The sequence below is a fragment of the Pantherophis guttatus genome, chromosome 8 (assembly GCF_059756535.1).
Source record: "Pantherophis guttatus breed Tessera chromosome 8, ASM5975653v1, whole genome shotgun sequence".
In the NCBI taxonomy this organism is placed as follows: domain Eukaryota; kingdom Metazoa; phylum Chordata; class Lepidosauria; order Squamata; family Colubridae; genus Pantherophis; species Pantherophis guttatus.
The window spans coordinates 62213922-62237404 of NC_142070.1; the positions used below are offsets into that span (position 1 = coordinate 62213922).

General features: G+C 41.4%; 2 long non-coding RNA genes across 2 annotated transcripts in view; one reads left to right on the top strand and one right to left on the bottom strand.

Moving 5' to 3' along the window:
• Nucleotides 1–427, bottom strand: part of LOC117674691 (uncharacterized) — a 43343-nt gene extending 42916 nt beyond the window's left edge. The window contains exon 1 of the long non-coding RNA XR_004593948.3: nucleotides 359–427. This is a non-coding gene — a long non-coding RNA (uncharacterized LOC117674691). The remainder of the gene's footprint in view (nucleotides 1–358) is intronic.
• Nucleotides 345–18423, top strand: LOC148112680 (uncharacterized). Its single transcript, XR_015729249.1, has 5 exons — nucleotides 345–2419; nucleotides 2638–2825; nucleotides 11894–11960; nucleotides 16457–16786; nucleotides 17821–18423. It is a non-coding gene; the product is annotated as an uncharacterized LOC148112680 (long non-coding RNA).
• The last annotated feature ends 5060 nt before the right edge of the window (nucleotides 18424–23483 follow it).

The window sequence follows — 23483 nt, forward strand, 5'->3', positions numbered from 1 at the left end:
AAGCGATCCCCCTAGAGACTGTTTCACATAGGGGAGAAAGTTTATCTCTCTACTGAGCACCTAAAACTGAAATTGCCCTGTAAAAAGATGGGTCCTAAGTTTATAGCACCTTTTCCCATTGTAAAGATCATTAACCCAGTCACGGTGGAGCTGAAACTTCCACACAGTTAGAGAAAGTACATCTGGTCTTCCTCAGCAGTTGTTGAAGCCAGTAATAGGTTCAGAGCTAAGGCCAGTAGCTCAGGTAGCCCCAGGTCCCATCATAGTGCAAGGAGAAACCCATTATGAAGTAAAAAGAATCCTAGACTCTAGGCTATATAAGGGTAGGCTACAATACTTAGTACAGTGGAAGAGTTACCTCCTCTCTGAAGCCACTTGAGTGAAGAGTCAGAATGTAAAAAAAGATAAGTTGATCAGAAAATTCCATGAGAAAATCTCCGAAAGCCAAAAGGATAGCCAGGGGATGGCAAGGATGGCTGGTGAAAATGTAACCTGTCTGTATTTGATATTTTCCAGATACTTCTCACTTACTAGGGGGAGAGCTGACTGTCAACGTTGAACCGAACCTGGCAGCAGCCATTTTTCTGTTCCTCAGTTGCCACACAGAGGGGGAAAGTGGGGGGAAGAGGTTGGAATGTGGCACAACATTCTTGTGAGAACCAAGGTCATCTCAACTGACAATGGATAAGGTCAGGGAAGGAGTGCCTGGAGAGCCCGCCAATTAACCCAATTGGCCAACGTGACGTGTGTACTTGGGGGATGGGGTTATTTCCTATTTTAATTATGCTGAAACCACAGGAAAGATTTAGAGTTGGTTTTCCTTTGAAGCTATGCTGATATGCTGTACTCAATAAAGAAGCGCTTTAAGGAGGATTCTACTCTCAGAGTTCTGATTTGCTTGGGTTCATTATTTGGAACCTTGACAGGTAGGTTGGAAATGGGTAGTGAAGGTGATAAAATTAGTGGAGATGGAAAATTGACTGTTTTAATTAAAGAGAAGAATTTATCTAGTTTTCTTTCAATTTGGAAATAAATTTTGGATTTTGTGCTTGGAACTGGAAAAAATAAAATTCTAATTTTAGGTTTTGATGATAAGAATGATTTTGTTGTAGAAATGACTTGAAATATTTAGCCCTCTAAAACATCTTAAGTAAACCAAAAGACATGATAGCTCAAGAAGACGAAACAGTCATCTACAACAGTGGTCCCCAACCCTTGCAGCTTGGCAGCCCAGCTGGGGGATGGGGAGAACGGAAGTGGACTACATGTGCAGTAGCCCAGTGCACATACATGCACATGCAGCTTGACTTGTGTGAGTTGAGCTGCTCACGTATGCATGTCAGCCTGCCACTTGTGCAACCCGGTTTTGAATAGGCCATGGCCCTGTAGTGGGTTGTGGTCCAGGAGTTGGGGACTCCAACCTATAACATATGGTCAAGTGCAAAGGAAATCAGGAGATTCAGGCAGTTCAAATGAGTATAAAGATTTATTGCAAGCTTAAGCTTTCTGACGAACTTGCGGTCAAGAGGAATGAGTGAGAGATAAGAGCGGCATTTAAGGTGGACTGGATATAGGGCTCTTGCAGGCGGGCAGGTATTTGTGACATGATATGTTTTACCCAGGGGTGAAATGCTCCCGGTTCGAACCAAATCACCCGATCTGGTAACAATGGAGGCGGGTGGTTCGGACAATTGGTAGCAAAAATCCCTACCCCCCCTCCATGCCCAGCTGACCCGCACAATCATCAGAGGCTTTTTTTTTTTACTTTTAAAAGCATTTTTTCTACAACCTCTTTGGCCAAAAAAATGCTTTTAAAAGTAAAAAAAAAAGCCTCTGAAGATCATGCGGCTCAGCTGGGATTGTCAAAGGCTTTTAAAAGAAAAAAACCCTTTTTTTTCTTTTAAATGCTTCTGACGATCCCAGCTGAGTTTTTTTAAAAAAAACCTCTGCCGATCAGGCAACTCAGCTGGGATCGTCAGAGCCTTTTGAAAGCATTTTTTTACAACCTCTTCACCGAAGAGGTTGAGGAAAAATGGTTTTAAAAGTTAAAAAAAATTGGCCACACCCACCCAGTCACATTACCCCCCCAAGCCACGCTCACAGAACCCAAATTTTAGATTTCACCACTGGTTTTACCTCTCCCTCAGGCTCAGCCTAGTCATCTCCTACCTCACCCATCCCTCCATCTTGGCCCCCTCCTTTTCCATGGGTTCTTCTATGCTGCTTTTCCCTTCCAGTATTGTGTCTTCAAAGTCTGAGTTCTCATGGGAACTTGGCAAGGGAGGAAGGGAGGACATATCAAAGGAATCATCCTCCCATTTCTCTGCAGGAGCTGGTGAGCCAGATGGTGGTTGATATAAGACAAAAACGTTGTTAGAGGTTCCCTCCCGCCCCCCAGGAATTGAAGGCCAGATTGTAGGTGAGTCTCCCTCCTCACCCCAGAGGAATAAAGAAGATCTGGTTAACCTCTTCATCGACAGATTCCTCAGGCAAAATTAGGTGGGGCGCTGGTAGCCTGGTCAGCCTTTTCTTGTCAGGAAAGCACTGGTGGAATTGATGAACAAATAGCAATAGCACTAGCAATGGCACTTAGACTTATATACCACTTCACAGTGCTTTACAGCCCTCTCTAAACAGTTTACAGAGTCGGCATATTGCCTCCAACAATCTGGGTCCTCATTTTACCAACCTCGGAAGGATGGAAGTCTAAGTCAACCTTGAGCCTGGTGACAACCGATCTGCCAAACTGCTGGAAGCCGGTGATCAGCAGAAGTAGCTTGCAGTACTGCACTCTAACCACTGTGCCACCATGGACAAAATCAGGGGTATGAACATACCGTGCATTCATTCTCCCAGGAGCGATCAGAAACTGAGTAGCTCTTCCAATGAATCAAGTACTTACTGAATGCCTTTTCTTCTTTTCCAAGAGTCTAAAATTTCTTTGACCTCATATTCTGGTTCTCCCTCCAATATGACTGATGTGTCACTGGGATCTTACTGTGCTTGGGGGGTGGGGGAAGAGCATCTTTGGAAACTAATGCTCGGTGAAATACTGGATGCACCTTCATTGAAGGGAGTAATGGTAGATTGAAGGCCACAGGCTTGATTTGTCAGAGAACTTTGAATGGGCCCACAAACCTAGCATCTAGCTTCTTGGAAGGTCTTGAAGTGGCTAAGAACTTATTAGAGAGCCAAACTTTGTCTTCTACTGCTATGGGTGGACCCTCCTGCTGATGTGCATCTGCTACCTTCTTGTAAGCCTGTTTTGCTTGGACAAGTTGCTATTTCAACATGCCTTGGGATGCAAGTTGCTCTTGGAAGACGCCAACAGCCCCTGAAACCATGGAGTCCAGTGCAGGCTGGTCTGGCAACACTTTAGGATGTGTGCCATACATGCCTTGAAATGGTGTCATTGAATTTGATGAGTGCAATGATCTGTTGTAAGAAAATTCTGTAAATGGCAGTATTGATGGCCAGTTGCCTTAGCTATAGGTGCAGTAGCACCTCAAATACTGTTGGAGGACCTGGTTAGTCTTTCAAACTTTCCCATTTGTGGTGGGGGAACTTACCTTGACATTTAGTAACTGAAAAAGTGCTTTGCAAAATCTAGATTGGAATTGTGCCTCTCTGTCTGACACGAGTGCTGAGACCATGTTATGGTAGTGAAAGAATGTGGGGCTGTGTCTTTGACATTGGGCAATCCTTTACAGAGTATGAAATGGGCCATCTTGGTGAAAATATCTACCACCACTAATATGGTAATGAAGTCTTGGACAGAAGGTAAATCAGTAATGAAGTTCAGAGAGACCATATGCCAAGGGTGAGGGGGAGCATAGTCCTGCAGGCGTCTGATGAAATGGTTTGGCCCTCCTGCATGTGTGGCAAGAAGCCACAAATTCCCTGGTGTCTGCATCCATCCTAAGCCACCAAAAGTCTCTTAAAGTTCTGTGCAGTGCAGGGTTTTGAACATGTCTCTATGCTTTGTCGTTTGATTAGCATGGCAAAGCTGCAGTACCTCTTCCCTGCATTGGGGGGTAACTACTATTCTGCCTCTGTGTTTCAGGATATCTCCCTCCATTGCAAACAGGGTTACTGTATCTGCTGGGCTCGCCTTGAGGTCCTCTATCATGGCCACTGAGAAGTGATCTCGTTGTTGCTGTTCCTTTATTTTGGTGATTAAGTTCTGGTACAATTGGACAGCTCTCAATCTCTCAGTTGGCTGGTGGTGATTGGTGAAGCTGGAAATTGGAAGTTTACAGGATTGTTGTTGGTTCTGGAATCTTTTGAACAAGGGAATATTTTGGGTTTGTGGGAGAGCACATCTGGCATTAAGATCTTGGAATCTGAGATGCACTTATTGTAAAAATCAGAGCATGAGAAGAATTGGCTCCATCTGATGTCTTGACAAAAGCGGCTTGGTTTGTGGCAATGTATGTAAATTCTTGCAGTCAGTGTTGACTTATATAGAAAAGCATGCACCTTCTAGGAAGTGTCTCCAATGCTGAAATGCTGATTTAACGGCAAGGAGTTCCTTATTAAAGATGTCATAATTGCGTTCTGGAGTTGTCAGGGCTCTGGAAAAGAAGGCGCATGGATGAAGGTTGTTGTCTTCCCCTCTCTCTTGTAAGAAAACAGCTCCAATGGCTACATCTGAAGCATCTGTTTGGACCACAAAGCTCTTTAATATGTCCAGGTGCTGATGCAGGGGCTGGCAAGCAAAAAGTTAGTTAGTTAGTTGGTTAGTTAGTTAGTTAGTTAGTTAGTTAGTTAGTTGTTTTATTTCATCAAGCATGTATTTTATGACAGATACAAGTGTAAACATAATTATAAATACATGAAAAGGATACGAATAAAAGAAAACATTAGGACAGAGATGGTACTGTAGGCATGCTTTAACTCTTTAAATGCTGCTTGATCTGTAGGAGTTCAAGCAAATTTAACTCCCTTCTTAATCAGTTGGATCAATGGTTTGGCTTTATAAGCAAACCCTGGTAGCCCAGGAAGCACTAGACATCTTCGGCTGTACAAGGGGCTTGTCAGTTAAGTACAGCTTGGACCTTCTGGAGGTCCATCTGGATGTCTTTTGTAGAAATATAGTAATAAGTCTAGATAGATAGATAGATAGATAGATAGATAGATAGATAGATAGATAGATAGATAGATAGCAAGTTTTGGTGTATTCAGGTCTTTTCCCGTGTAAGATTGAGAGTATCTTGGCGACATTTCGACAAGGTCCCACTCGTCATCTTCAGGCTGGTGTCTTCGGCTTCGTGCTTGTGCGAGGAAAGCACGAAGCCAAAGACACCAGCCTGAAGATGACGAGTGGGACCTCGTCGAAACGTCGCCAAGATACTCTCAATCTTACACGGGAAAAGACCCGAATACACCAAAACTTGCATACCTCTACCCATGAAAATCTACAAAAACAAATAGATAGATAGATAGACAGATAGTCAGACAGACAGAAAGTGATAGGAGAGAGGGAAGGAGGGAGGGAGAGAGAGAGAGAGCGCGTGCAATAGCAGTAGCACTTAGTGTCAGCTCTGCCATTTTCAGCTTGCATCCTCACTGGCATCCTCGCTGGCATTCTGCTATCAACTGCTATCAACTTTAGGGGAAATGGGAAGGCAAGCAAGTGGGCAATAAACATGTATGGGCATAGGGAGTGGGGATGACAGCTTGGAAAAAAGGGAGGGGATGACAGCTTGACAGACACCAGAGGTGCAGGAAACCAGCCTGTGCCAGTCTTTGAGGCCATGAAGCTCAAGAATGAAATGTGGATTGCTCCAAACATCTGAGAGGTTCTCAAAACACCTATGCCATTGGCTCAAGACAAATTTGTCAAGGGGGAGGGCTGGGATGAAGGGAAAAGTTTGTAACGTGTTGCATGGCAATTTTAGTTCTAGCCTGCCTTTACTACAGCAAGCAATATTTACTAAAAGAACCTATCACTTCAACAAAATCAAACATTTGATTTTTAACATTGGCTTTCTCTTGAAAGCTAAAATATTTTTTCTAAAAAAATAGACAGGTTTTCTCTTCAACCAATTACAGAGGCGTTCACAATAATTGTCTAGTTGGAACCAGTTGAATTAATTATTGCCCCAAATAGAAGTATTACATAAAAAGTTATTTTACTGCATTCTGTGAGAAAAATCTATTACAAATGACCCATGCAATTAATCAGTCTCTGTCATTTTCTAAAGATTATAACACTTGACAATACTACTAACAACACAGATTCAAGTAAGGTCAAGTAAGGACATATCTTGGATGCCAGTTGAACTAAATAGGTCACAATTCTGTACATACTGAGATCTCTGTTTTAGTTTCAAAGGTTGTACGGTAATGCTGCTGATGTAACTGAATTAGCAATGCCATTTTGCTTTCAGGAATTACAAAAACTTCTAAAGATAAAATAACATATTTAAAACATTATGTAGACATCACATATAAAAGGCATCAGCAATATCTTCCCCAATTAATCTTTTGAAAAGGTAATATTTTATACACAATTAGAGGCTGCTGAAAATTAGTAATGATTGATTGTTGTGTGCTCATTTCAAAGGGCTATGGTTAATTCATCCAACATGACAGGCACAAGACCATATATATTTTTTCAAAATGCAGGCCAGTCCTTGACTTAGAACAGTTCCCTTAATGACCATTTGAAGTTACAATGCCACTGAAAAAAGTTACTTATCACTGTTTTTCACACTTATGACATCTGCATGGTCACGTGATCAAAATTCAGATGCCTGGCAACTGATTCATATTTATGATGATTGCAATGTCCTTGGACCATGTGATCACCTTTTGCAACCTTCTGACAAGCAAATGGAGAAGCCAGATTCACTTAACAATCATGTTATTAACTTAACAACTGCAGTGATTCACTTAAATGTGTCAAGAAAAGGTCATAAAATGGGGGCAAAAGTCACTTAACAAATGTCTCCCTTAGCAACAGAAATTTTGGGTTCCGTTGTATTTGTAAGTTGAGGACTACCTCTGTTTGCTTTTATAATGTAAAAATGGTCACATTAGAGATTTTCTTTCTAGTCCTGCACAAGAAGCAACACATTTCAAAGAGTAATTATTTTAGTCTCCTAAAACTTACCCTATTTTTCGGAGTATAAGACGCACCTACCTTTTTTGGTTGTTTTTTTAAAAAAAAAGTGTTTTTTTTTTAGACAAACACACATACAAACATACAATGTATTTTCTTTGAACAGAGTATTTGGCCAGTTCACAAATTTAAACAGTGTTTAGTCATTTCAATTAAATTTACAATTTCTATATTTCCTTTTTTATTCCATATTTATTCCATAAATATTCCATATTTATTCCTCATCTATTTTTTTTTAAAAAAACAATATTACCCTTCATTCTCATCTCTAATCTTAATCAAATTCAATTTTCCCCTTCTATTCTATATTATACCCCTTCCCATTGTCATCTATTTTTACATCCATCCTCACATTGGTTAATTATTTAATATTACAGTTGTTTAATACAAATTCAACATTTTAATATAAATCAATTAGTTATAACTATCTTTTTTGTATATTAATCAATATGAACTTGAATATTCCAATTATTTCCATGCAATCCAATTTCTTACAAATCAATTAATTATATTTACCAATAATAATAAACCAAATAATTCCCCCCATATATTCCTCCAAACCACAACTTAACCATTTCTGCTTTCAACACAATATACAATTAATAGTATCTCAATTATTACAATTCCCTAGTTAAATAGAGCTTTTTTTCTTTTGTGTTTTAAAATCTTGAACTCTCCTCTTTTTCCCTAAATTTCCCATTGTTTGCACCTACCTTTTTTGGTGAGGAAAAAAAAAGAAATCTCTCTCTGCCTCATTTTGTCACGTTGCAGGAAAGAGCCTGCTTTACTTTCAGTTTCGTTTTTTCAGCATAGCTAGGGAAAAAAAATCTGCTCCAGCACTCTTTGCAGCAAGCAGGAGAGCCCTGCGCAAAACAGCTGAGAGCAAATCAGCTGAGAGTCGGGAGGCCGATCTAATCAACTTGTGCTAATTAACCTATGCTGAAGCTGGAAGGGGCTGTTTTTTCTTGCTGTTTGCTTGCAAGAAGATAACTGCTGCAAGACACAGACCAAAGGATGGGGGCCAGTGGGTGGTCAGAGCTACATTTGGTGTATAAGATGCACCTAAATTTTCACCCCCTTTGGGGGGGTAAAAAGGTGTGTTTTATTTATTTATTTTATTTATTTATTTATTTATTTTTCAATTTATATACCGCCCTTCTCCCTAAGGACTCAGGGCAGAATTAAGCCAGAATTAAGAACATGAACTACAAATATTAAGAACAATTAATATATATATAAATTTGGCCCAAAAATTTAAAAATCACAAACCAATTAAAACATTTTAAAAATTTAAAAATTTCTTCTTAAGCCAGCCCAGCTTGCTGGAAAAAGTGGGTTTTAAGGGCACGGCGGAAGGCACTGAGGTCTTGGATTCTCCTTATCTGGGGGCAACTGATTCCAGAGGGTAGGTGCCCCCACAGAGAAGGCTCTCCCCCTGGGGGTCACCAGCCTACATTGTTTGGCTGATGGTACCCTGAGGAGGCCCTCTCTGTTGGAGCGCACAGGTCGGTGGGAGGTCATCAGTAGCAGCAGGCGGTCTCGAAGATAGCTAGGCCCTATGCCATGGAGCATAGGGCCTAGCTATCGAAAAATATGGCAAAGGCCTTATATTTTAATTTTTCTAGCTCTCTTGCATCAAGTCTTTCAGGGATTAGCATCTACATTATTTGATTTATTATGCTCAGTTGATTTAGATATGGGAAAATATATGAATTGGGGCCATAAGATTATGAAATACAAATCCCAGGTTATAACATATAAACATCTGCAAAATTTACAACGGAACAATGATCATTCACAACATCAAAAAGTCTGATTAAATTCAAACAAGAATGGCTTACTATACATTATATTTCACACAACAAGGGAAAGTTAGTTAATTAAACCTACATTTTTAAGGGAAAAATATTCTATGTAAAATAGTAACCACATGTTACTATTCTCTTCTCTGTGGCAGCACCTGCCTTCTGGAACGACCTGCCCCCGGAGATACGTAAAATACTAAATCTCCGTGCTTTTTGCCGTGCCATTAAAACTTTTTTATTTCATCAAGCTGGGCTGGCGTAACCCCCCCCTCCTTAGATATTTTTAGATATTTTTAATTGTAAATTGATTTTGGTTGGGGTGTTTTAAATGTAATTGGGCCAAAATTTGTCTAATTTTTTTTTAAATTACATTTTGTATATGATGTTTTTATTCTTGGCTGTTCACCGCCCTGAGTCCAGTAGGAGAAGGGCGGTATAAAAATTTAATAAAATAAAATAAATAAATAAATAAATGTAATCCAAATGTTTATAAATAATTTAATGTAATCAGGTACAATGGGAGGCAATGTAAAATGTAATATTGTTTTAATTATTGTTTTTAGTGTGATGATCATGCCTATTTATTTTAGATAGTTATAAATAGGGATAACATATATGTATATTAATATATATACATCACCATTTAAAGTTTCTAGCGATTTATAATTATTTTTCCAGATTATACAATGATCTGAATGAATGATCACTTAATTTAATAATGAATTCTAAATATTATGACAATTGTAAATTCTGTGTTTTTACAGATATTTCCCAATCAGTTAGCCCTTTCTCACTTTTTCTTTTATAATACTTTATTATTTAAATGTCTTAAAATAAAATTTTTAAAATACATTATTTGTTGTAGCTCCTGCCAAATTTAGACTGACATATAAAACAGAAGATACAATTGGTGGCTATATAAATTTGATAAATGAATAAAATTTTAAAAGAATAAAATGGCTTTTTACAATTTGTAAAAAGCCATTTTATCCCAGACTTAATTTATTTCCAGCATATCCGTCAATCAGTATATTCACCTCACTCATCAACCAGAGCAAGCAGAAGTGGATCGGTGGCTACATGAGAACTTGCTGGACAGGGCTGCTGGAGCTGCCGCCATGAGGCAAGGCAGGTGTCAGGGCTGCAGGGGCCCTATGGTAAGCCAGTGCAGGGTGCATGTGGCAGCTCCACTCCCTCTGTCTCATGGCGGTGGCACTGATGCACTGCATGGCCTTCTGCCCTGCCGCAAACAAGCAGAAGAAGTGGGCCTCCCATCTAGTCTTAAAGTACATGGGGGGAAAAATAAGACATCCCATGAAAATAAGCCCTAGTGCTTATTTTGGAGCCCAAAAGAAAATAAAATCAGGTAAGAGTTTTCTCTTTAGGATTGTTAGACAAAGAACTTCAAAGAATATGTGGACTTTTGTTATTTCTTGGGTGCAAAAATACCCAAGAAATGTAATTTCTAATAAAAGATATATTATTTCTCACAACCCAAAAAAAAAAAATGGATTGAAAAAATGGATTTCATTGAGTTGACAAATTAAATCAGATGTTTTAAACAAGAACAAGATTTTATCCAGTTTTGTTTCCATTTGGAAATTGCTTCCAGACTGTATGCTCAAAATAGAAGAGAAAAAAAAATGAAATTTTGACTTTAATTTGAAGATTGGATAACTGTAGCTATAGAAATGGCTTGGACTGACTAAATGTAATAGAAAAAGTTGAGGCTGTAATTATAATTAGTATTTTACTGTATTGGAAAAAGTTCGGAGTCTATGCTTTCTTTTATTTTCTTCTTTTTATTCTGCACCCTCCTTTCCCTTTTCCTAATCTTTATTTTCATTTTTCTGAAAGAAGAATATTCTCTTTTATTAAAACAAATGAAAACTGGCCAAAAAAAAATGTAAAAGAACTAAGACATGAGTCTCATGTATACAGATGCACAATGTGATCAGTATTATTTAAATTTACACATCTGAAATACATATCTATCTCAAATAGGTGCCCCAATAAAGCCGATTAAAGTATTTCTTTGGTTGAGCACTAGATTTAGGGGGTCCATGATATCCTACACTATTTAGAAACTCTAAGATTCATAAAGTGAATATAAAAGATAAAACCAGAGACTTTTTCCTTAGGCCTAATGGATAAAGAACTTGGGGAGGAAATGGAATTTTGGTGTTAAATTTGCTGATGACAGCAAGATTAGTTTATGCAGAAAAATGGAAGGACACTTTAATTCCTACAATGGACAAATGGCTGCAAAAGTTGATGGACAGTAGAGATGGCTAAATTGACTGGTTTGATTAAAGAAAAGAACACAAATAATTTTTTTTCTGCTTGGAAACCACTTTTGGATTTTGTGCTTAAGGTGGAAAAAAATGAATTTGGGTTTTGCTGATTTGATAGGGCTGTTGTTATAGAAATAGCTAGTATATATTATTATATAAAAGTAAAAAGTTGGGTTTTCATGTTATTACCTTATTTTGCTGCACCAAAAGGAGGCAGAACCCAATGTCTTTTTTTTCCTTTTTCCCCTTTCCTTTTTCTCTTTTGCTTTTCCTCTTTTATTTCCCCATTATTTTCATTTTTCTTTGTATTTCTATATTTTATTAGTTTATCAAAAAAACTAATAAAATTTTTGAAATTGACTGTTTAGAAACTCTGGAAATAGTATTGTGGCAACAGTCAGTTCTAACCATCCCTTGTATCTGCTAGCAAACAAATTTATCTGAAGGAAGTGGTGACACTTCTATTGTCAGCGTTCCAGAAAACCCCCGACTCCCAATAAAGATACGGAAGCAGGCATTTTCCAAAGTTCTTGTTAATGCTGGATGGATCTAACCCAATAATTCACAGGAGACAATGGTATCTCTTCATTGATTCTTTATTCTAGGCCTGGAGTCCTCCTAGGCCCAATTCAGGGTAAAGGTCACTGACCTCTGTCTTGTCTTTGCAGGCATACATCTGGAACTGCTGGATGCCCACGTGTAGGACCCTTTTATACACCAGGGGAGGAGTCTGAGGTAAGGGGGTATGATGGGATATGGGGAGGTGCCAGCCCCTGCCTGGGAGAATTAGACATTTACCCTGACAAATCCCCCTCTAAATATCTAATTAACGGCGGACATATGATATCTGTATTTTAAATTCAGCCAAATTATTTAATTCGTTTTTAATCTATTTTAAATTTTTGTACTTATGTGTTTTATCTTGTGGCTGTTCACCGCCCTGAGTCCTTCGGGAGAGGGGCGGTATAGAAATTTAATAAAATAAATAAAATAAATAAATAAATCTGTGAACATGCATGTTAGGTACATAAAACACATGATCTACATATATACACATATTTTTGATGTGAGATATGCGTGTTGCTTTTGAGGTAGTGGCTTTGTAAGTATGTCTGCTGTTTGTTGTTCAGTGTCACAATATATGGCTTTAATGAACCCCATTTCTGAGAATTGCCTAACGTGTTTATATTTTATGTCTATGTGCCTTGATCTCTGTCCCACAACATCTGCTTTTGATATTTCTATAGCTGCCTTGTTGTCTTCATGTATGACTATGGGGTATGTTGGTTCGGCCCAGATGTCAGTAAGTAAATCATCAAACCACACTAGGTTATTTGCAGCTTTTGATAAACAGATGAATTCGGCTTCGGCGATAGAAGTGGCCACCAGCTTCTGTTTTCCTGTATACCAATGTATAGGGCAATTGTTTAAGAAGACTACGTACCCGGAAGTGCTTTTTCTGCTTTTGGCATCCCCGGCCCAGTCAGCGTCTGCATAGCAGGTTAACTTGGGTTTCTCAGACAGGTCTGGTTCGAGGCACAGCTGGGCGTTGGCACTGTGTTTCAGGTACCTGAGCAGTCTTTTTATGGCATCCCAGTGCAGGACAGTAGGCTTGCTCACGTGTCTGGACAGTAGATTGACGGCCAGAGCAATGTCAGGCCTCGTCCAGTTGGTGATGTAGAGTAGCGAGCCTATTGTTGACCTGTACAGCTTGTTGTCAACGAAGGGTTCAGCTTCATTGTACATGCTCCTTATGAAGTCCGGTTGCATGGATTCTCGCAGGGTTTTGCCCCTGACATGTTGCATTTGGATAACAGTTCCATGATTTTCTCTCTTTGTGAGATCCGGAAGCCCTTGTCAGTTTTAATCACTTGCACCCCTAGGTACTTGTCTATCTTCCCTAGTGACTTCAGAGAGAAATGATTTCCTAACTCGGTGGCAAAATTATCGCATTTGGTCCTTTGCTTCCCTATGTACAATATATCATCCACATCCACAAGAACACCTTCGAATGCTCCTCCCTTTCTCTTTGTGAAATACATTTGTCTGCAGAGGTGGCTTTGAAGCCCATGGTGTTGAGAGCTTTGGCTAGACAGTCGTACCACCTCTTGCCAGACTGTTTGAGTCCATATAAACTTTTGTTCAGGAGCCATGTGTTGTCCTTTCATCGTTGTATCCTGGTGGGGCCTTAACATAGATTTCCTTATCCAATTCTGCGTGTAGATATGCGGTTTGCACATCGAATTGGAATACTTCCAGCCCTAGGATGGTGGCAATTACTAGGGTGCTCTTGACACTCTCAGCCCTGATTGTGGGGGAGTAGGTGTCCGTGTAGTCTTCCGGGTACCTTTGGGCGAAGCCTCGTGCGACCAACCTCGCTTTGTAGAGTGTTTTGTTGTCTTCGAGTGTTTTGACTTTGAACACCCACTTGGTCCCAATTGGCTTTTTGTTCTCAGGTGCTTGAGCTGGCGAGTATACCTGTAGGTCTCGGAGGCTCTCCATCTCCTTTTCCATGGCTTGTTTCCACCTTTCCCTCTCTTCCTGGGGGAGGCCGAGTATCTCTTCGTAGGAACTGGGTGTGAAATGCTCTGTGTGTATGGACATGACATAGTCCTCTAGTCTCTTTGGTAACTTGTTCCTACTGGATCTAGTTGGTCTGTCTGGAGGCGTATCTGCTTCATGCAGGCATTCGGCTTCTTTTTCGGTGAGGCTATCTAGGTTCAGTGTAGGGTGTCCTTTCTATTCCTTGGCTTTCAGTTCTTGGTGTTTGGGTCTGTCTGTTTCAGTTTCCTCTGGCCCCCTGGTGGTCAGTTCCTTGTCACTTTGGTTATGTGGTTGCATGTCTCTGCCAAGGAAAATGTCATTGCAGTGGAGCTTTGACCAATTCGAGTGCTCATGGAATTCCGCAGACCTGGATACAATGAATTCGTTATTGCAGTCCACAAATCTGAATCCCTTTGTCCCAGGCTCATAGCCCACGAACCTTAGTCTTTTTGACACCTTTTCTCCCTTCTTCCTTAGCTGTCAGGGAATGTGAACGTCAGCTGGGGCACCAAATACGTGTAGGTGGGCTAGGTTGGGTTTTCTATTGTACATTAGTTTGTATGGGGTTTTATTGATTGAGCTTGACCACAACCTGGTTAGTGTGTAATTTGAATAGTGTAGTGCCTCTGACCAGAATGATTGGTTCATTCCAGCGTCCTCCAAAACATACCTCATCATTGTTTGGAGTAGTCTGTTTTTTCATTCTGAGACCCCATTCTGGAATGGGGAAAAAGGGGTGGAGCTAAAATGTAATATGCCCCTCTCCCTTAACCATTTTGCAAAGTCCTTGGCCATGAATTCTGTGCCCCGGTCATTCATTATCTGTTTGATTTTCGCCCCATGTTGTAGTTTCACCCTTTTATAAAAGTCTTTGAACCTTTGGAATGTCTCATTTTTATGCTTGAGAGAGTACACATAGCCATACCTGCTGTAGTCGTCTACTATGGTTAGGAAAAACCTTTTCCTGTGTCCAATGGAAGGTCTCAGTGGTCCCACTAAATCCATGTGTACTAGCTGAAATGGGTGGTCAGTTGTGCGCTCTGACCTTTTGGGCCTCACTTTGACCTTAATTTTTGAAGATTTACACACTGAACACTCCAAATAATTTTTGCAGTCCTTTACTTTCAAACCCTCTGTACATCCTAGCATTTTTTCTACAACCGGGAAACTGATACGTCCTAGCCTTCTGTGAAGGAGGTGGGCACAATTGTCGTGGATGGGATTTCCCACAGATACCTTGTTTTTGCCAGGTGACACAGTGTTTGTTTCCTCCTGGGGTCCCCCTCTAGTTTCAGTGTCTTCCCCCTGGTCATGGGTGATGCTTGTGTTTATACTTCCCTTGCTGTTCTCACTGGGTGTAAAGTACGGTAATCCATCATGTGTGGTTACCTTGCCAACCCTTTTTCCTTGGTTGAGTATCTGTACCCTGCCTTCCTTGAATGTTACCTCTGTGTCTGTGTCTGTTGTGAGCTTTGCGATGGCTAAGACATTGTGGGGTATTTCTGGTATGTACAGTACCCCCTCTATTTTCCCAACCCCTGGTATATGTACATTCCCTCTCCTTATGACCTCTGGTTAGCCATTCTGATCTTGAAGTCTGTCTCTACGAGGGAGGTGAATAGATTGGGGTTGTGTGTTGTATTAGTGGCTCCTGAATCCAGAAGCCACATGTTCTCATCTGTCCCCTGCTTGGGGTCTGCTTTACCATGCCTGAAGCTGTACATGGTCCTTGGGTTGCTATCTCTGGAAGCATCCCTGCGTTCACTGCTTTTTCTAGGGTTGGGTGACCACCCACGTCCCCGTTCCCTGAAATGTCTGCAGTCTGGTGACCGTCTCTCTCTATATCCCCTGTCCCTATCACCTCTGGGGCAATCCCTCCTTAAATGATTCCTGGACCCACAGGAAAAACACTCTGGGGCAACCTTTCCCATGTCCTGAAACTCAACCCTTTTGGTGAGTCTGAGGTCCCTTCTTGACATGTGGCAGTCCCTCCTTAAATTATCCTCTGCAATAAGGCGGTTAGTGAGTGTGTCTAATGTTAAGTGTTTTAGACTGAGGCTGTCCAATTGCATCACAAAGTTGTCCCAGCTACTGTCTAAAGAGTTTATGACTATACTCATCATACTCTCCTCAGTGATTGCTTCACCCCTATGCATTAATTCAGTCCTGGTTGTGTTAAGTTTTAACAGGTGTTCACTCATGGGGACCCCTGGTCTAAGTCTGGCAGAATGGAATTCTCTGGAAATCCTAGTTGTGGTTGCTCTACTTCTGCTGTAAAAAAAGGTTATAACGTTTTTGTATCACTTCATGCACTGTCATGTGATTCCCTATGCTTGGGAGAAAAGTTGGAGAAATACTGGTTAACAAAATACAAAAAGCCCTGTGGTGGTTACAGTCAAAAGTCCAGGGTTTCTGGGGTGGATCTGATATTAGGAAAAGTAAGTTTTCTTTCATAAAAACTATCTGCAGCTGTTGACTCCACTCTAGAAAATTTTTTCCATCTATTTGCAGTTTGGGAAAGTTGACAGGTAAAGCCCCAGAATTGTTAGAATGGTTACTTACAGAGGGTAGCTGTCCATGGTTTTGTGAGCGAGGGAACTCACAATATGGCATGGGAATGGCTATTCTGTACTGACTTGTCTCTATGTTCTGACTTATCTCTATGTTCCTCCCTTCTCTTCCTGCAGGTGGTGTCTGGGCATGTGCGAGGCCCATTTCATGCTTGAGGCCGTCCGGATGGGAGCTCATGGCTGCAGTTTTCAGGCCTAGGCCTAGGCCTGCTGGTGGAGCGCTTGACTCACGCCTGGTGGGTCTGGATGCGTCGTGGGACCCTGGAAGTCACTGCTGGGCCGTGTAGTCCCCGGCGAAGAATGGCTGGAGGCTCGGGATCGAAGCGGTCGTAAGTCGAGGACTTTTGAGGATTGGTGGCGCGGCGGCAGCAGCGGCGATCGCTGGTCCTGATCCGGATGTGCTGGCCCCTGGTCGGTTGGAGAAGCCTGGCGGAGGTCACGGAGCAGGTAGGTAGCTGGCACATCTTTCTTCTCTTGGATCCCTCGTAGTTAGTGAGGCGGGTGGTGAGTTCGAGTCCTGCCTTTGTTCTGCTCCATAGGCGGTCCGGGTTTCTTGTTTGTCGTGGAAGCACATTGCCCCCTTTTGTAGTGATAGGGTTGGTGTCTCGTAGCCGGTGGTCACTCTGGTGCCTTCTTGGCCCTCAAAGTTTTCCTTGCGGCTTGCGGTTAGTGCGGGAGGCTTGAATGTGGAGCCAAAGGCTGCCGCTAGAGTCTCTATTGCTTTCTCTATCTCGAGCATGCTAGGCAAGTTCTGATTTACTTGGATTTGTCTATTGCAGTTATTTTCGGGGTGCCCCTCGTTCATTTCAGGGCCTTGGCTGGTTCCCGCCATTGGATTCAAATCCCGGCCTCCCATTGGTTGCTGGCCATTCCAAGATGGCCACCGGGAAATTGGCGCGAAACTGAGCCCCTCTATGTCCGGGGCCTCTGCGAGGGAATCCCCTTCCCTTACCGGGCTGGCGTCTTCTTGGGCCTGCTCTTGAGTGCTCATCGCTGCTCCATGGGTTTCTAGGAGGCCTTGGAGTTTCGTGATGAGCTCTCCATTGCTGATGGGCGCTTCCATCATTTTCAGCAGGGCCATTCTCAGTTCGTTTTCCTCTCGTGGCTCTTCTCTTTCGTGGTCATCTGCTTCCTCCCGTGGTCTCTCTTTACAGAGGAGTGGGCCCGGCTCGATGTCCTGTCCACTTTCAGCTGGGGTGGCTCTTGGCATGGCACCTTTGGGTGTCAGTTGAGCAGCCATCCTCTTGGTGAATGCCCTGGTGTTTACTCTGCTCTTCTTATCAGAGTGAACGGCTTGTTCGGTCATTCTTTAGAGTTATGGGCAACCATCCTCTGCTACCAATTTGTTAATGCTGGATGGATCTAACCCAATAACTCACAGGAGACAATGGTATCTCTTCATTGATTCTTTATTCTAGGCCTGGAGTCCTCCTAGGCCCAATTCAGGGTAAAGGTCACTGACCTCTGTCTTGTCTTTGCAGGCACACATCTGGAACTGCTGGATGCCCACGTGTAGGACCCTTTTATACACCAGGGGAGAAGTCTGAGGTAAGGGGGCATGATGGGATATGGGGAGGTGCCAGTCCCTGCCTGGGAGAATTAGACATTTACCCTGATAGTTCTCTTTACTAGCAATAGGTAAACTGGCACATCTGGGAAATCCTGAATCTGAAAAACCTGGGCTTTCCTTCAATAATACAAAGTTCCCAAAACCACCCCTTTCTCCCCTTTTGGTCACATGCTCCAATCACCATTGGTTTCGCCTCGGCTCAGCCCCTGACCACTCCTCCTCCAGATGCTGGACCGCCCTGACCTTGACCGATAGGAAAAATGCTATTATGTCTACTAACTCCCCTCTCCTAAATCCCCCCTCCTACTTTCCCACACATGAGGAGTGGCAGCATTGAAGCTTCCGGACTAATATGGCTTCCAAGGCTGATATCTATAATAACATGAAATCCAAACTGCTGAAAGATTAAAATTACTTTTTGTGAGATGGGTGGCTGTATGAAAAATAAGTAAGTAAGTAAGTAAATGAATGAATGAATGAATGAATAAATAAATAAATAAATAAATAAATAAATAGGCTTACTTCTTTGAAAAGTGGATTTTTTTTTTTTAAAAAAAGTCCACTGGTATTGGGGAACCAGCAGACTGAGCAGAACTTTAGATGCAATTGCATAAATAAAACCTTGTTTCCACAAGTTTCCTTCTTTATTTGGAACTGTCTGGAACTAGTGTGACATTATCCTTCTCTTGAATCCCTTGAAAAATCTTCAATCTATCAAGTAATCACTCATGCAGGAAACTTTGACATACAGTGTTTCCCTGAAAATAAGATCCAGTCTTATTTTTTGGGGGGGCCCAAAATAAGCACCATGTTTTATTTTGGGGGATGTCTGACCCATTTATCTTAGGACCACCACAGTCAGGTCTCCCACACTCTGACACCTGTCGTGCCGCTGTCTGACTTCTTCTAGACCGCTTGCAGCCAGATGCCATATGGCGCATCATGCCAATGCCACCACTCATGCCAAGAGGCCACAAGGCACATCACGCCAGTGCCACTGCTCATGGCTGGAGGCTATATGGTATGCTGTGCCATTGCATGTGCAAGTGTTAACACCAGTGCACCACGTGGCTTCCTGCTGCTTGCAGTGGCACCAGCACAATGCACCACATGGCGTCTGGCCACAAGTGGCTGTAAGCAGATGCAGAAGTCAGGCAGCAGAGTGATAGGTGTTGGGCAGGGGTGGGTTCTACTTACCTTTACTACCAGTTCACAACGGGGCCGCATGCATGTTCTTCTGCGCAAGCACAGAAGCATTTTCATGACATCAGGGTCAGTGGGCGGAGCCTCCCACCAGTTTTACTACCAGTTCTATAGAACCAGTGCGAACCGGAGGCAACCCACCACTGGTTTCTGGGCATGGAAGGCCTGGCTGCGGTAGTCCTAAGATAAGTGAGTGCGGGGCACATGGGGCAGCTCCAGCCCCCCCCCCCGCCCTAGCTTGATTTTTACGCATGTGCCTCACCCTACCTCGTACAACCAGATGGTGGGATGGAGTGGTGGGTTCTTAGCTTATTTTTTGGGGTTGAGCTTATATTAGGCATACAAATAAAAATCAATAATAAAATTTTCAGGATAGGTCTTATTTTTTGGGAAACACAGTATTAGAGTGTTTCCAATTTAATCATATTTTAAGGCTTTAATAAGGATATTTAGTTGAGCTAAACTGTTTCAACTGTCTTCTAAAAAATTACTAAAAACTATTAACACTAATGAATAGGTATTTATTAAAATTCTACAATATGTAGTTTTTCCCCAATGGGTTGTCAAGAAGAGAAATGCCTTCAACCAGAGCTGTACATTTCAGTATAGTTTTGACCCATGTGCGAAACAGCCACAGTTTCAAGAATTTTAAAAATGTCAATGACTTGGAAGCCAACCCATATAAGCAAAAATATTTAACCTAGAATTTCTAGGGGAAAGAAACTGTTGAACTTGGCAGGGGCAGGAAAATTTCTTTTCCCATGAAATGCTTCCAAGTTGGTATGAGAAAATGTTTTTCTTTTTTTAAATAGCAGTGCTGTTAATATCACAGAGGAAAACTGTTGTTTGGTGGTGGAGAACCTGTTTTCCAAGCAGGGAATCCCAGATGGGAACTCTTTGGAGGAGCTATAAACATTTGGAGAAACCCCAGCCAATGAATTCAGACAATATTGAACCATGTGGATCATCAGTTTGATTTGATAGACAGCAGCCTAATATGTTGTCTATTTAAAAAGCAATGATGAATTGCATGAAATATTATTTGATGTATAATTTATATTACCACATAGACCCAGCAACATGAGATAATGTTATGACTTTTGTTTTCCATTTGAACCATCCAAATCTTATTTCCTAAACATTATAGGGAGAGTGAAATCATAGTCCTTGTAGCCCTTATTAAAATAAGGAAATTTCTCCTCCTTTTACCTATATAAGACTATCTCTTTGAAAAATCCAATTTGTACTAAACTCATTTTGGCATTAGAAACAGCCTTTGATTAAGCATTAAGCAAAATACAGTAAAGTAAATTTAACAGTCAATATTATAGAGAAATTCTACAGCACCTTTAAAATGAAACTGAAAAGGAAACTCATTTAAAGAAACTAGAAAATATAATGTTCTGTAGTTCTTTATAGATTTGTCTTTCTATATGATATAGAAAATTCATATCCAACTGTTCAATTGATATCAAATAAATGAAGTCATCTACACAAGAGTAAGACTTCTAAGTGTGTAAATTGCTGTTCAGCTTTTGGAGAAAACTGCATAACAGGTGCATGTAAGCATAAAAAGCAATGCTAGGTATAAATGTATAAACTGGTACATATACTTTGCTTAAAACTTAATTTGAATACTAAAAAACATTTGTTAAGTTTTAGGATTCCCCCATGATTTTGATTGACTGATAAAGGATTTAAGTTGTAGTTTAATTGCTAGTTTTAAAAACCGGATTGTTCTGAGCTTTTCCCCTCAAATTTATTAAAATTAACTAAAATGTTATGATTCCGATCAAGTTACTTTATCTGATGAGGATGATACATGTTTGGTAAAATGATATAAAGTGCAAGAATTAAAATTATTTAATTATCACAGTTATGGACCATATTTTGCCATCAATTTTTCATTAACTTCTCATTGCTGTCAAGAGGAAGCTACTAAAACATTGATGGCAAATTGCAAAACAGTGTGCGATGTTCTATTTTAAACACAGAACAAAGAAAGATTTGCTGGATTAAAATCCAGAGAGATAAACGGAAATGCCCTGTCCTTCAGGATGTCATAAACAGACAGAGGACAGATCAAATTACAATTGAAATACATTCTGACAGCAGTCCCAAGAGTTTTGAGCAAAAAACAACAACAACAATATCATTAGAAGCACAATGCCCTAATGTTTCGTATGCAAAAGGTCTAAGAGTAATAGCATATTTTCTTCTTATCTGTTTTTGCTATTACAAAACAGTTTCTTACAGACAGAAAGGCTCATTTGTTTCCTTTACAGCACAATGAATTATTTTCCCCTCTTAAACACACCTAATCATTCTTATTTGGTTCAACTGTCTTAAAAGTTTCCAGAATCTATTTGGAGAGGAGACAGGAACTAGCAAAATATTATACAGCTCTTTGGGCTTTTCTTCTGTCACAAAGAATAATAGCACAATTTATATTGCTGCTACTGCTAAATAAGCTTTAACAAGAAACAGAAAATGTAGCATGCTTCTTAAATTGCCAAGAACAGAAGATGAAAGTTTCAGCCCTAACTATTTTTTGAGCTATACAAAACTGCCTGATCTCAGTGCAGACTTCACTATTTAATAATAATAATAATAATAATAATAATAATAATAATAATAATAATAATAATAATAATAATAATAATAATTTTATTTATATATCGCCCTCCTCCCGAAGGACTTGGGGTGGTGTACAGCCAAAATTAAAAACATAAATATACAATATCATACTTAAAATTTATTTATTTATTTATTTATTTTATTTCTATACCGCCCTTCTCCCGAAGGACTCAGGGCGGTGTACAGCCTAATTAAAAACACAAAGACAGACAAAATTTAAAAATAATTAAAATTATTAAATAATAGGCTCAATTTATAAAACTCCAAATTTAAAATCCCATTTAAAACCAATTAAAATCTTTACATTGATAGCCCAGCCTGGCGGAACAACATGGTTTTGAGGGCACAGCGAAACACACCGAGATCAGAGATTTTACGAATTTCTGGGGGCAGATCATTCCAAAGGGCAGGGGCTCCCACAGAGAAGGCCCTCCCCCTGGGTGTCACCAGCCGACATAATTTGGCTGATGGCACCCTGAGGAGACAATCTCTGTGGGAGCGAACTGGCCGGTGGGAGGCTACTGGTGGCAGAAGACGGTCTCGAAGGTATCCAGATCCAATGCCATGGAGCGCTTTAAAGGTGTAACCAACACCTTGAATCGCACCCGGAAGACCACTGGGAGCCAGTGCAGCTCACGCAGGAGGGGTGTCACGTGGGCACAACGAGTTGCGCCCATAACCACCCGCACGGCCGCATTCTGGACCAGTTGGAGCCTCCGGGTGCTTTTCAAGGGGAGCCCCATGTAGAGAGCATTGCAGTAGTCCAGTTGGGAGGTGACTGTTCTGTCCCCGTCTCCACACACACACAAACACAGCCAGCCGAGGGTTAAGAAAGCACTTGGCATGCACACAGGTTGTTATCTAAAACTTGGCAGTTATACGAGCATCGACTGCCAAGGGCTTTAGTTCATCAGATAAACAGAAAAATACATACAAATTGCAAATAGTCCAGCTCAAAACAAGGAACCTTCGACAGATTTAGGTGTTGTTCAAGTGACTAGCCAGAGTTAGTTTTTGTTCATCACAGAGTCTTAAATGGCCACCACACTCTCTTATATAGTCTCTGGGGTGTGGTCCAGTGACTCAGTTATAATCCCTGGCACGCCTCCTTAACTGCTGCAACCGTTTATCATGCCTTCATTGGTGTGGATCCAGGAATGACAGATCACCTCCCTCGCTCTCATCGGAGACACCTGGCTCCTGCCTAATCTCCTCTTCCTCGGCCGGCACCTGAGGCAGTGCCAGAGGGGAGGGGCCTGGAGAGGGAGGCCTGGCCGACTCCTCTTCTTCATGTTTGGAGCCTTCTTCCTCTGATGGGATAGGCTCGGAGGGCGGAGCCACAACAGTGACAAGGGCGTGAGTGACTGTGCACAAGGCGTCGCGGTCTGAGCCTATTTCTCCCTAACCAGACCCGCACGGCCTCCAGGCAGCGAGACATCACATCAAGGGCATCGTTGGGGTGGTCTGGGGTGGAGATGTACAGTTGAGTATCATCAGCGTACAGATGGACTCTCACCCCAAAACCACAGATGATCTCACCCAGCGGCTTCACATAAATGTTGAACAGAAGGGGCAAGAGGACTGACCCCTGCGGCACTCCCCATGCCCCCCATCAACTCAAACTGCGAGCAGTCGGAGAGGAAGGAGGAGAACCACCACAAAACGGTTCCCCCTATTCCTAACCCCCTCAACCGCTGCAGCATGATACCATGGTCGATGGTATCAAAAGCCGCT